This window comes from Tachyglossus aculeatus, chromosome 4, assembly GCF_015852505.1.
Source record: "Tachyglossus aculeatus isolate mTacAcu1 chromosome 4, mTacAcu1.pri, whole genome shotgun sequence".
Lineage (NCBI taxonomy): Eukaryota > Metazoa > Chordata > Mammalia > Monotremata > Tachyglossidae > Tachyglossus > Tachyglossus aculeatus.
This window is the reverse complement of record NC_052069.1, coordinates 23,367,476-23,382,117: the sequence shown is the minus strand read 5'-3', so window position 1 is coordinate 23,382,117 and position 14,642 is coordinate 23,367,476. Positions and strand designations below refer to the sequence as shown.

At 44.1% G+C, this 14,642-nt stretch overlaps 1 protein-coding gene and 1 non-coding gene across 2 annotated transcripts in view; both read left to right on the top strand.

The window, feature by feature from the left end:
• Window positions 1–14,642, top strand: part of NEGR1 (neuronal growth regulator 1) — a 1,261,670-nt gene that overhangs the window by 1,006,783 nt on the left and 240,245 nt on the right. The gene's annotated exons all lie outside the window — the stretch shown is intronic.
• LOC119927943 lies at window positions 5,376–5,513 on the top strand. Its single transcript, XR_005450907.1, has one exon. It is a non-coding gene; the product is annotated as a small nucleolar RNA SNORA7 (small nucleolar RNA).

Below are 14,642 nucleotides of genomic sequence, written 5' to 3'. Positions count from 1 at the left end.
TTCTCACTCCTATTTCCAATGAAGAGGTCTGATCGGTCTCATGTCACCACACAAGGTCTGACAGAATGGGCACCCCCTTCTCTGGGTAGAAACGACTCGCCCCATCGGTGTAACAGGGTTCCAACCTATTACCAGAAGTTCATGGAGACCCCTCCCCTAATATACCTTGCTAGTTCCTTATCCATTTCCCTTCTTTTGACCATATTTAGGGAGAAAAGGGATCTTGTGAGAAAACCCATCGCAATTTTCTCAACTTGTACTACCCAAGCGCTTAGTACAGTGCTCTGCACACGGGAAGCACTCAATAAATGTGATTGATTAATTGATCGATTGATTCTGGGTCTAAGCCTTATGGCTTACCCAGCCCCTCCGGGATCAGTAGTGCCATGAGCTACGGGAAGCGTTAATGTTTCCTATCCCTCCTGCCAACCCCCTTCAGTTCCCCCAGTGTTACTGAGCTAATTTTGTTAGCCTGCCCAAGGTGTGACCAGTCATTCATTCACTCATTCAATCGTATTTACTGAGTGCTTACTGTGTGCAGAGCACTGTACTAAGCGCTTGGGAAGTACAAGTCGGCAATAGATAGAGGCGGTCCCTACCCAAAAACGGGCTCACAGTCTAGAAGGGGGAGACAGGCAACAAAACAAAACATGTGGACAGGTGTCAAAATCATCAGAACAAATAGAATTAAAGCTATATGCACATCATTGACAGAATAAATAGTAAATATGTACAAGTAAAATAGAGTAATAAATCTGTACAAATATATATATACAGGTGCTGTGGGGAGGGGAAGGAGGTAGGGTGGGAGGGATGGGAAGGAGGAGAGGAAAAAGGAGGCTAATGATGATGATGATGATGGTATTTGTTAAGACGCTTACTATGTGACAAGTACTGCTCTAAATGCTGGGGTAGATACAAGGTAATCAGGTTGTTCCACATGGGGCTCACAGTCTTAATTCCTATTTTACAGATGAGGGAACTGCGGCACAGAGAAGTGACGTGACTTGCTCAAAGTCAAACAGCAGACACGTGGCAGAGCCGGGATCAGAATCCATGACCTCTGACTCCCAAGCCCATGCTCTGTCCACTAAGCCATGCTTGTGTGGCTATAGATCATGTTTCCTGATTTTTGAAAACTGAACCTGGGGCCTCCTTATTTTTCTTCGCGCCTAAGCGCATTCAAATGGAAAAACCAATCAATCAAACAAGGGTATTTACTGAGTGCTCATAATGTGCAGAGTACTGTACTAAGTGTTTTGGAGAACATGATGTAAGAGAATTAGCTGACAAGTGCCCTGCCCTCAATGACCTCACAGTCTAGCTTTCTACTCATAAATAGTGGACTGGTATTTCAATAGCAGATCTGTTTAGCGGCATGTCAGAGTGGAATGAGTAGCACAGTGCTAAGTATGCTCTGAACACAGTAAGCACTCAAATACGATTGAGTGAATGCCTGAATGAATTCAGGGAGGCAGTCAACCAAGTAGAACTAATAAATACCTTCCTAATAAATAAACTCCTCACCCTCAGCTTCAAGGCTGTCCACCACCTCGCCCCCTCCTACCTCACCTCCCTTCTCTCCTTCTCCAGCCCAGCCCGCACCCTCCGCTCCTCTGCCGCTAATCTCCTCACTGGGCCTCGTTCTCGCCTGTCCCGCCGTCGACCCCAGGCCCACGTCCTCCCCCTGGCCTGGAATGCCCTCCCTCCGCACATCCACCAAGCTAGCTCTCTTCCTCCCTTCAAAGCCCTACTGAGAGCTCACCTCCTCCAGGAGGCCTTCCCACACTGAGCCCCCTCCTTCCTCCCCGCCTCCCCATCCCCCCTGCCCTACCTCCTTCCCCACCCCACAGAACCTGTATATATGTTTGTACAGATTTATTACTCTATTTATTTTACTTGTACATATTTACTATTCTATTAATTTTATTTTGCTAATATGTTTTGTTTTGTTGTCTGTCTCCCCCACCTAGACTGTGAGCCTGCTATTGGGAAGGAACCGTCTCTATATGTTGCCAACTTGTACTTCCCAAGTGCTTAGTATAGTGCTCTGCACATAGTAAGCGCTCAGTCAGTACGATTGAATGAATGAATGTTGCCAACTTGTACTTCCCAAGCGCTTAGTAGAGTGCTCTGCACACAGTAAGCGCTCAATAAATACGATTGAATGAATGAATGAATGAAATACCTCGTTCACATGAGGTGGCTGGAGAAACACCATGTATGCTGACGCGGTGTGGCAGGGTGAACACGTAGATATCACTGTACTCTGTGTGTGTGCGTGCGTGCAGAGCGGTGCCAGTTAGACCCACATTCATGCTCACCTCAGAAAGGTAATAAAAATGATAATAAGAATAATAATTGTGGTATTTGTTAAGTACTTACTATGAACCAGGCACTGTACTACACAGTGGGGTAAATACAGGCAGGTTGGGTTGCACACAGTCCCTGTCATTCATTTTCATTCATTCATTCATTCAATCGTATTTATTGAGCACTTACTGTGTGCAGAGCACTGTACTAAGCGCTTGGAAAATATAAGTTGGCAACATATAGAGACGGTCCCTACCCAACAGCGGGCTCACAGTCTAGGAGGGGGAGAAAGACAACAAAACAAAACATATTAACAAAATAAAATAAATAGAATAGTAAATATGTGCAAGTAAAATAAATAGAGTAATGAATATGTACAAACATATATCCAGGTGCTGTGGGGAAGGGAAGGAGGTAAGGCGGGGGGGATGGGGAGGGGGAGGAGGAGGAGAGGAAGGAGGGGGCTCAGTCTGGGAGCACAGGGAAGGAAGCCTCATTTTGCAGATGAGGAAACTGAGGCCCGGAGAAGTGAAGTGACTTGCCCGCAGTCATCTGGTAGGCTAGTGGCAGTGTGGGATTTGAACCCAGGTCCTTCTGATTCTTGGGCCCAGACTCTTTGCATTAGACCATGCTGCTGCCCAAATCGTGGGGCTATAGATGAAGTGCTCCCTATGTACTAAGCGCTGGGGTAGAGGCGACGCCATTGGATTCCAAATGAGGCTCACAGCCCAAGTAGGGGGGACAACAGGGATTGAATGCCAATTTTAATCAACCAGCTGTATTTACTGAGTGATTAGTGTGTGCAGAGCACTGTACTAAGTGCTTGGGTAGGTATGATATCTTACAGAGGAGGTAAGCATGGGTCTCCAAATCTTAATCCCCATTTAACAGATGAGGTAACTGAGGCCTAGAGAAGTTAAGTGACTAGTCCAAGGCCACATAGCAGACAACTGGTAGAGCCAGGGTAAGAACTCCCAGGCCTAGGCTCTATCCACTATGCCACGCTTCTTCTCTGCTTCAGTAGACAGACTAAATCCTGTACTGATGGCAATGAGAGAGAAGCAGTCAGTAAATCACATTTATCGAGTGCTTTCTGTGTGCAGGACACTGTACTAATCGCTTGGGAGAGTACAATATAATGATATACTTGCACTCAAGTCGTGTTCAAGCCACTTCTTCTAGGTTGCTGTCAGTGAGAGCCCAAATGCAGTTGCTTCTCCATCTCCCTCTCCCCCCGGGCACACGCCTTCCCCTCCACCCCGCCATCAGTGGCTGATACTGGTGCCAGGGGTTAAGGAATGAATGCCACATGGAATTGCATCCCATCATTTGCCTCAGCCTATAAATCAGCAGAATTGTTAACAGTACACCCCTTCTCTTCCATCTTCCAAGTGCCTACAGGATCACCCAGAAAAAATAGGCACTGGCCTGTCATTTTTAAGGAAATAAAACGACTGAGGTGAATCGTAGAGACCACGGCAGATGAGTGTGAGCGACTCTCACATACTGTGAATCTCTGAGTAACTCTGTCAGCCGCTCTTCCTTGATATTTGAAAGAGTCGTTGTGGGCAGAGATTGTGACTGTTATATTGTTATAGTGTGCTCTCCCGAGTGCTTAGTATAGTGCTCTGCATATAGTAAGTGTGTGGTAAATACAATTGATTGATTGCATGAAGGCCTAAGATGTCAGAGTGAAGAGATGAAAGAGGGAAGAGTCGTGGGGCAAAAGTGGTATTTCGGCTGGCGACCTTTCCAACTGGAATGAGAATAGGCCAGGATGGTAGGAATTTGGGCAGGCTAGTGAAGCCTTGAGGGAGCTGGTAGGATTTCTGCATCTAGCCTCACGATGCCATTGCCTCGATGGTAATGAATCAGTAGTTCTTACAAGCACTTGTATTTACTCCCTGAATAAGGAGAACAGCAGGAGTAGTTTGCCTTTGTGCTCTGTTTTGTCACCCAATGCTAAATTATTTTTTTATTGACAGAAAATTGTATTTTAATGTGTTTGGCTCAGTGGTGAGTTTCCATAAAGTTAGCTCACTAGCCCTACTGGCCTAATCATTTTGTCATCTCTACAAAGAAATGTGCTCCCCAGGGAAATTTCCTTTATGTTCACAGTTTCAATTCTGTTGGCCAGTAACCTCTGAGAAGTCACTAGAGTAGGCCTTCTTGTTGCGCTAGTTTATTTCACAAAGCTCTAACCCTATAACAAATTGGACTCAAATATGTCTGGGGGAAGGTGTGACACATGTGAGGGGGAGAGCAGAGAGGATAGAGGGCTGCCAGTTATCAAGGCTTTCCTAAAATGAAAGAGTCTTTTAACGAAAAAGCACCCCCACCGTCTCTTCTTCCCCAGCTCACCTAAGGCATGATTTTTTGGTTCTTTGACCATCAAACCAAAGGTTCAGACCTGTTATCCTGGAAGCGGTCTCTTGATTTAAGCCCTGCTGCATCTGGGAGACAACCTAGGAGGGAGAGACCTGAAATCTAATTTCAGCTCTGTCACCAGCCTCCCGTGTGACCTTGGACAAATCTCTGACCTTTCTAGGTCTCATATGTAAAAAAGGAGTAAGATATCTGTTCTCCCTACATCCGAGATTGCTAGCCCCATGGAGGACTGAGATTGTGTCTGATCGGCCTATATTGTATCTCAGGGTTCAGCACAGTCCTTGGCATTGAGAAAGCACTTCATAAATACCATAATTATTATCAATTATTACTGTTGATGAGATGTTGCAGCAAAGGTGTTGAGAAGCAGTGGGGCCTCGTAGAAAGAACATAGGACTGAGAGACAGTGTATTTGGGTTTTCATCCTGGTTCCTCCACTTGCCTGCTGTGTGACCTCGGGCAAATCAATTAACTTCTTCTCTTTGCCTCTGTAACATGGGTATTAAATGCCCATTCTCCTTCCCTGTCAGACTGTGAGCCACATGTGGGACAGGAATGTGCCCAGTCCGATTGTAGTTTATCTACTCCAGAATGTAGCAAGCACTTAACAAATAGTCCAGCTTTGATGATGAATCCAATATTTTCTGAAATAAAAGGAGGCACTGTGGTCCAGACCCCTCTCAGGGTCACACCTGGAGAGTTACCAGTACTCTACCAGTCTTGGCTACAGGAGGAAGAGTCGAGCAGAGGCATACCCGTTCCATTCCTAGATTGGGCAGTGGCTAGCTAGTGGAAGGCAATCGGCTACAAGTCAAAACTCATCCATGCTGGGCAGCAGCCTCGTGGAACAGAGTCGAGGGCAGAGATGTGAGTTTACTGCATGGAACCACTTTCATATTTTTACCAATAAAACTCCATGGATACACTACCGGGACGATTGCAGATGAAGAGCGGGGCATTCTGGAAGAGACGTGTCCGTGGTGTCGCTGTGGGTCGGAAAAGACTCGACGGCCTACGACAAGACAAGTGTGGTCCAGAGGAAAGAGCTGTGCTGTAGGAATCAGGAGATCTGGCTTCTAGTCCCAGTCCTGCCTCTAACCCCCTGGGTGACTTTAGATGTAACACAACCTATTCGTTCCTCAGGGCCCCTAACAAAATAATTGGAACAATTAGACCTGCCTCTCCCCACCTCACCTGGTTGAAATGAAATCTTGTGGGAAAAATCTATCTAAAAGCCGCATGCCCTTGTGGAAAAAGCACAGGCTTGGGAATCAGAAGACCTAGGTTCTAATCCTTACTCTGCAGCTTGTCAGCTGTGTGACCTTGGATAAACCACTTCACATCTCTGTACCTCAATCACCTCATCTGCCAAATTCATTGAATTGTATTTATTGAATGCTTACTGTGTGCACAGCACTGTACTAAGTGCTTGGAAGAGAATAATATAATAATAAACAGACACATGCCCTGCCCACAGCGAGATGCCAAATGAGGATTTAGTACCTGCTCTCCTTCTTAAATAGACTTCAAGCCTCACGTGGGACCTAATTATCTTGTATCTTTCCCAGCAGTGCTTGGCACATAGTGCATGACAAAAAACACAATTATTATCTTTTTTAAAATTTCATAATAATAATACTGGTATTTGTTAAGTGCTTAACTATGTGCCAGGCACTGCGCTAAGAGCTGGGGTGGATACAAGCAAATCGGGTTGGACACAGTCCCTGTCTCACGTGGGGCTCACAGCTCAATCCCCCTTTCACAGATGAGGTAACTGAGGCCCAGGGAAGTGAAGTGACTTGCCCAAGGTCACACAGCAGACAAGGGGCAGAGTCGGGATTAGAACTCATGACCTTTTGACTCTCAGGCCCATGCTCTATCCACTATGCCGTGCTGCTTATCATTATTATGTTGACAACTGAGAGGATTTGGTTCCCAAAAGTACCCCTAGTTGGCAAAATCGTGATTGGAAAATTCAAAGACTTCTGATAAAAAGTGGGTAAGAGATTGTCTGGCTTCCATCATGTGTGAAATTGAAGGTTTGTCAGAAAAAACAGCAGTAGGTTAAATCTGTTAATATCAGCCATTGCAGGAACTGGTTGAAATTTAGGATGATACTGTTCATGGGGGCTCCACAACAGGGATGCTAATTGCCTAAGGGGTGTTGATAAGATTATGGATGTGACTGAGTGCCCCTACGTAATTTTCCTGCACCCAGATGAAAAAGTTAATGTTATTCAACCTTATCTTCACTGACTCTGTCCTCTCCTGGTTCTCCTCATCTCTCTGGTTGTTCATTCTCAATCTCCTTCAGGCTCCTCCTCTACCTCCCACCCTGTAATGATGGGGATCCCTCAAGGTTCATTTCTGGATTCCCTTCTATTCTCCATCTACACCCTCTCCTTTCGTGAACCCATTTACTCCCATGGTTTCAACTAGAGAAGCAGCGTGGCTCAGTGGAAAGAGAATGGGCTTTGGAGTCAGAGGTCATGGGTTCCAATCCTGGCTCTGCCAATTGTCATCTGTGTGACTTTGGGCAAGTCACTTAACTTCTCTGGGCCTCAGTTACCTTATCTGTAAAATGGGGATTAAGACTGTGAGCCCCGTGGGTCAATCTGATCATCTTGTAACCTCCCCACCTCTTAGAACAGTGCTTTGCACATTGTAAGCGCTTAATAAATACCATTGTTATTATTACCACCTCCATGTAGATGATAACCAAATCTACATCTCCAGACCTGATCTCTCTCCTTAATAATAATAATAATAATGATGGCATTTGTTAAGCACTTACTATGTGCAGAGCACTGTTCTAAGCACTGGCAAGGCCATCAGGTTGTCCCAAGTGGGGCTCACAGTCTTAATCCCCATTTTACAGATGAGGGAACTGAGGCCCAGAGAAGTTAAGTGACTTGCCCAAAGTCACACAGCTGACAAGTGGCAGAGCCGGGATTTGAACCCATGACCTCTGACTCCAAAGCCCGGGCTCTTTCCACTGAGCCACACTGCTTCTCTGCCAGTCTCACATCTCCTGTCTTCAAGACTTCCCCACTCAGATATCCTCTCGTCACCTCAAATTTAACATGTCCAAAAACAGAGCTCCTCATCTTTGCACCCTAACTCTGTCCTCCCCTTGACTTTCCCATAACTATAGGCGGCACGACCATCCTTCCTGTCTCACAAGCCTATAACTTGGTGGTATCCTTGAATCCTCTCTCTCTCATTCAACCCACATATTCAATCCATCACCAAATCCAGTCTGCCCCACCTTCACAACATCGCTAAAATCTTTCCTTTTTTTCTCTATCCAAATGGCTACCACATTAATACAGTCACTCTTCCTGTACCTCCTGGATTACTGCACCAGTCTCCTTGCTGACCTCCCAGCCTCCTGTCTCTCCCTACTCCAGTCCATATTTCATTCTGCTGACTGGATCATTTTTCTTTAAAAATCAATCAATCAATCGTATTTATTGAGCACTTACTGTGTGCAGAGCACTGTACTAAGCGCTTGGGAAGTACAAGTTGGCAACATGCAGAGATGGTCCCTACCCAACAGTGGGCTCACAGTCTAGAAGGGGGAGACCGAGAACAAAACAAAACATATTAACAAAATAAAATAAATAGAATAAATGTGTACAAATAAAATAAATAAATAAATAGAGTAATAAATACGTGCAAACATATATACAGGTGGTGTGGGGAAGGGAAGGAGGTAAGGCGGAGAGATAGAGAGGGGGAGGAGGGGGAGAGGAAGGAGGGGTCTCAGTCTGTGAAGGCCTCCTGGAAGAGGTGAGCTCTCAGTAGGCCTTGAATGTTCAGGACATGTCACCCTTCTCCTCAAAAAACTCCAGTACTTGCCCATCCACCTCCAGAACAAACAAAAACTCCTCACCATTAGTTTTAAAGCAGTCCAACACCTTGCCCCCTCCTACCTCATTGTACTTCTCTCTTTCTACAATCCAGCCAGCACACTTCGCTCCTCTAGTGCGAACATTCGCATTGTGCCTCAATCTTGCCCGTCTTGTGACCGACTCCTAGCCCATGTCTCGTCTCTGGTCTGGATACCCTCCCTCCTCTTCTCTGACAAACAACCACTCTCCCCCACTCCAAAGCCTTATTGAAGGCACACCTCCTCCAAGAAGCCTTCCCATATTAAGCCCCACTTGTTCTCCATCTCCCACTCCCTTCTGCATCACCCTGACGTGCTCCCTTCACCCTCCCCCTCTTCCAGCCCCCCAGCTCTTACGTACATATCTGTAATTTCATTTGTTTGTATTGACGTCCGTTTCCCCCCCTCTAAACTGTAAACTCATTATGGGCAGGAAATGTTACTGTTTATTGTGCTCCACCACTTGTCTTCTGTGTGACCTTGGGCAAGCCACTTAACTTCTCTGTGCCTCAGTTCCCTCATCCGCAAAATGGGGATGAAGACTGTGAGCCCCATGTGGAACAACCTGATCACCTTGCATCTACCCCAGCCCTTAGAACAGTGCTTGGCACATAGTAAGTGCTTAACAAATATCATTAGTAGTAGTAGTATTGTATTTTCCTAAATGCTAAGTATAGTGCTCTGTGTACAGTAAGTGTTCAAGAAAGAAATGATTGAATGAATGAATGAACAGGCTATGAGCCACAAACTCTGATTGGTTCCTGATTGAATCTGTTTTGGAACATCTACCTGTCCTACGATATAGAGCAGTAATAATAATAATAATAATAATAATAATAATAATAATAATAGCATTTGTTAAGCACTTACTATGTGCAAAGCACTGTTCTAAGCGCTGGGGAGGATATAACGTGATCAGATTGTCCCACATGGGGCTTACAGTTTTCATCCCCATTTTACAGATGAGGTAACTGAGGCACAGAGAAGTTAAGTGACTTGCCCAAAGTCACACAGCTGACAATTGGCAGAGGCGGGTAGTAATACCAGTAGTAGTAGCAGTAGTAGTAATAATACTATCTATCGAGTGCCTATTGAGCACTCTACTAAATGCTTGGGAAAGTTCAACAGTAGGGTGAGACATGTTCCCTGCCCACAGGGCACTTACACTCTAAGAGCATTGCATAGGGGATTAAGCAGTCACAGAATAAAGACTTAATAAAAAAATTGTTACAGTTTGTTCCCCGGGGAATGTTAATGCATTATGGACAAGTGAAAAGCCCAGTGTGATCCCAGTCTTGGGGGATGCTGGAGAGATGGGGATTAAGGCAGTGAGCCCTATATGGCACGGGAACTGTGCCCAACCTGATGAGCTTGTACCTATGCAGCGCTTAGTACAATGCTTGGCGCACAGTAAGTGCTTAACAAATACCATAATCCAAAAGGAGAAGCTCACCTTCTCTGTTGGGTGATGGTTCGCTTGGGAAGTACAAGTTGGCAACATATAGAGATGGTCCCTACCCAACAGTGGGCTCACAGTCTAGAAGGGGGAGACCGAGAACAAAACAAAACATATTAACAAAATAAAATAAATAGAATAAATGTGTACAAATGAAATAAATAAATAAATAGAGTAATAAATACGTGCAAACATATATACATATATACAGGTGCTGTGGGGAAGGGAAGGAGGTAAGGCGGAGGGATAGAGAGGGGGAGGAGGGGGAGAGGAAGGAGGGGACTCAGTCTGGGAAGACCTCCTGGAAGAGGTGAGCTCTCAGTAGGCCTTGAACGTTCAGGACATGCCACTCCAGAAGGGAGTGGGAGGTGGAGAACAAGTGGGGCTTAGTACGGGAAGGCCTCTTGGAGGAGGTGTGCCTTCAATAAGCTCACCTTCTCTGTTGGGTGATGGTTCTCTCGTAGGCTGGGCGTGGCTTAGTGGAAAGTGCACGGGCTTGGGAGTCAGAGGACATGGGTTCTAATCCCAGCTCCACCACTCGTCTGCTGTGTGACCTTTGGCAAGTCACTTAACTTCTCTGTGCCTCAGTTACCTCACCTGTAAAATGGGGATTAAAAGTGTGAGCCCCACGTGGGACAACCTGATGACCCTGTATCGACCCCAGTGCTTAGAACAGTGCTTGGCACATAGTAAGCACTTAACAAGAACAGTGCTTGGCACATAGTAAGCACTTAACAAATACCATAATTATTGTTATTATTAATCAACCAACAGCAATAACCCCACAGCACAGAAACTGGGGTTACTCAAAAGTTCATCCTGTACAGATTATTTAATTGAATGAGACTTATCAAAGTCATGTTTGGAGAAACCATCGGTTTTTATTTTTTATGGTATTTATCAAGCGCTGCCAGAACAAATTCCATCATTATTATTATTATTATTATTAATCAACCAACAGCAATAACCCCACAGCACAGAAACTGGGGTTACTCAAAAGTTCATCCTGTGTAGATTGTTTAATTGAATGAGACTTATCAAAGTCATGTTTGGAGAAACCATCGGTTTTTATTTTTTATGGTATTTATCAAGCGCTGCCAGAACAAATTCCATCATTATTATTATTATTATTATTAATCAACCAACAGCAATAACCCCACAGCACAGAAACTGGGGTTACTCAAAAGTTCATCCTGTATAGATTGTTTAATTGAATGAGACCTATCAAAGTCATGTTTGGAGAAACCATCGGTTTTTATTTTTTATGGTATTTATCAAGCGCTGCCAGAACAAATTCCATCATTATTATTATTATTATTATTAATCAACCAACAGCAATAACCCCACAGCACAGAAACTGGGGTTACTCAAAAGTTCATCCTGTGTAGATTGTTTAATTGAATGAGACTTATCAAAGTCATGTTTGGAGAAACCATCGTTTTTTATTTTTAATGGTATTTATCAAGCGCTGCCAGACACTGTACTAAGCACTGGGCTAGATACAAAATAATCAGGTTGAACAGAGTCCATGTCCCACATAGGGCTCATAGTGGCTCAGTGGAAAGAGCCAGGGCTTGGGATTCAGAGGTCATGGGTTCTAATCCCGGCTCTGCCACGTCAGCTGTGTGACTTTGGGCAAGTCACTTCACTTCTCTGTACCTCAGTTACCTCGTCTGTAAAATGGGGATGAAGACTGTGAGGCCCCCCGTGGGACAACCTGATCACCTTGTATCCCCCTCCAGGGCTTTGCACATAGTAAGCGTTGACCAAATACCATCATTATTATTATTATTATTATTATCCCTATTTTATAGGTGAGGAAACTGAGGCATAGAGAAATTAAGTGACTTGCCTAAAGTCATACTGCAGACATGTTAGTGGAGCGGGATTAGAACCCATGTCCTTCTTACTCCCAGGCTCCATTCTGTAGGCCATGCTGCTTCTCCATTCACATTCAAGATTACCTGTGGAAGTGAGTGTGACAGAAAAGACTACTGCTGCAATGACAATCTGAACTGCACTGAGCCCATACCCACAGGAAGGTTTTCCCTTTACTGTACTACATATTTAGGAAAAATTAATAATTTGGTATATATGTGTAAGACATGGCCTAGTGGAAAGATCACAGACCTTCATTTAGGAGGCCTGGGTTGTAAACCGCGCTCTGCTATATGACCTTGGGCAAGTCACATATTCTTTGTGCCTCAGTTTCCTCATCAGTAAAATAGGGGGATAAAATACCTGTTTTCTCTCTCTCTATCTCCCCCTCTAGACAATGAGCCTTATGTGGGAAAAGAACTTACCCAGTCTGATTATCTTGTATCTATCCCAATGCTGTGGGCACATAGTAAGTACTTTACAAATATTTGTTAAGTACCACAGTTATCATTATTCATTTTAAATACAAATTCACAATATTATCTATACATAATATATGAATAATTGTATAAGTATATCGTGTGTGGTATATATGATATGCATAATAAATAATAAAAGTATATGTATTATACATTATATCCATATAATAAGGGAAGTTGCATGGTCAAATGGAAAGAGCAGGTTCCTGAGAGCCCGAACACCCGGGTTCTAATCCTGGCCCCACTCCTTGCCTGTTGTGTGCCCCTGGGCAAGTCATTTGCTTTTCCTGTGCCTCAGTTTCCTCATCTGTAAAATGTGGATTTGATACCTGTTCTCCCTCCTCCTTAAACTGTGAACCCCATGTGGGACAATACTGACTATGATTCGATTATCTTGTATCCACTCCAGTGCTTAGTATAGTGCTTGGCACATAGGAAGTGCTTAACAAATGCAACGATAAAGATGATGATAATGACAATAATAATAATAATTGATGTTCTTACTGTGTGCAGAGCACTATACTAAGCACTGGGAAAGAGTATACAAGTGAAAATAGAATGCATCACTGTCTCCTCCAGAACTTCAGTCAGGCATGCACAGCTCCGTATGCTTACCAAGTAAAGCAAGAGTCATTTTGTTCACTCCAAAATTCAGTGATGGTTGTATAAGCCAGAACAGTAAAGGTTAAAAATGCATTTTATTTTCAGGGGATAAGCATGTCCACCTTCCCATTCTTAGGATGGTATTTCCCAGTGAAAGTTGCTTTCTGGAAACCTAGGCTGGTTTTCTAAATCACGGACACCATAAGGATCCTGAAACAATTCTGCTTCCATCCAACCTCCTGGTTTAGCTAAGCTGCAAGTTCCTTCTAAGAAAAATGGGAGCAAGGCTACCTTTCATTCTGCACAGGGTGTGAACTAATGGATGATTATAAAGTGCTAACTACCATTATTATTAAGTGATCCATTTCTCCCCTTTCAGGACAAAGCATAATTAACAGAGAGCTCTGTGAAAGGAGGGGAAAAAAAACAACGAAGGTGAGAGAGCAAATCCTATTGCTTCTCTGACACAGTGGAGAAGGGTCAAAAAAGAAAGAATTAACTGAAAGCTGTGACATTTCAAGGGATAACGCTTTCATTCATTCATTCATTCAATCGTATTTATTGAGCGCTTACTGTGTGCAGAGCACTTTCCCCATAGTACTGTAAATGCACTTTATATTTTTAAATACGGTTAGGAAAGTGACTGTGAAAATAGTAGCATCGTGTTTAATTTATTCTCTCACTATGCTTTGAGTTTCCTAGTTCACCTCAGGAACCCATTTAACCAAGCTGAGGTTTCACAGGTTCTGGGATTATCTGCCCCGGCAAATCCCTGAGAAATATTTGACTATCTAGAGCCGTGGAGAGTTTATAAATGGTGATTCTAGTACCCCCATAGACAGAGGGTGTGCTTTCTTCTCAGTTTTAGTCACCTCTGCATTTTTGTATTCTTGTCCCTAAAAAAATTGGCATGCATTTATTCAGTCGTATTTATTGAGAGCTGTGTGCAGAGCACTGAACTAAGCGCTTAGGCATTGGACAAGTTGATGAGACCAACCTTCAGGATAATATCTTCTTAGCTGCATCTTCACCAGAACTATAGTCTACTGAATAAATTTGCAGTCACAGTAATCTAGTTCCCGGACTAGATTTCTAGCCTCTGGGGTTTTTTTTTTTTTTTGAGCTAAAAGGTAATAAAGAAGCAGTTTGGTGTAGTGGATAGAGCATGGACCTGGGAGTAGGAAGGTCATGGATTCTCATCCCAAGCTCTGCAAATTGTCTGTTGTGTGACCTTGGACAAGTCACTTTACTTCTCTGTGCCTCAGTTACCTCATCTGTAAAATGGTGATTGAAACTGTGAGCCCCACTTGGGACAGGGACTGTGTCCAACTCAACCTCAGCACTTAGTACAGTGCCTGTCACATAGTAAGTGCTTAATAAATGCCATCATCATTATTTTTATTATTACAAAGACTTAGTCTCAAGGCTTAGTGGGTAGAGAAGCAGCGTGGCTCAGTGGAAAGAGCCGGGGCTTTGGAGTCAGAGGTCATGGATTCGAATACCGGCTCCACCACATCATCATCATCATCATCAATCGTATTTATTGAGCGCTTACTATGTGCAGAGCACTGTACTAAGTGCTTGGGAAGAACAAATTGGCAACATATAGAGACAGTCCCTACCCAACATTGGG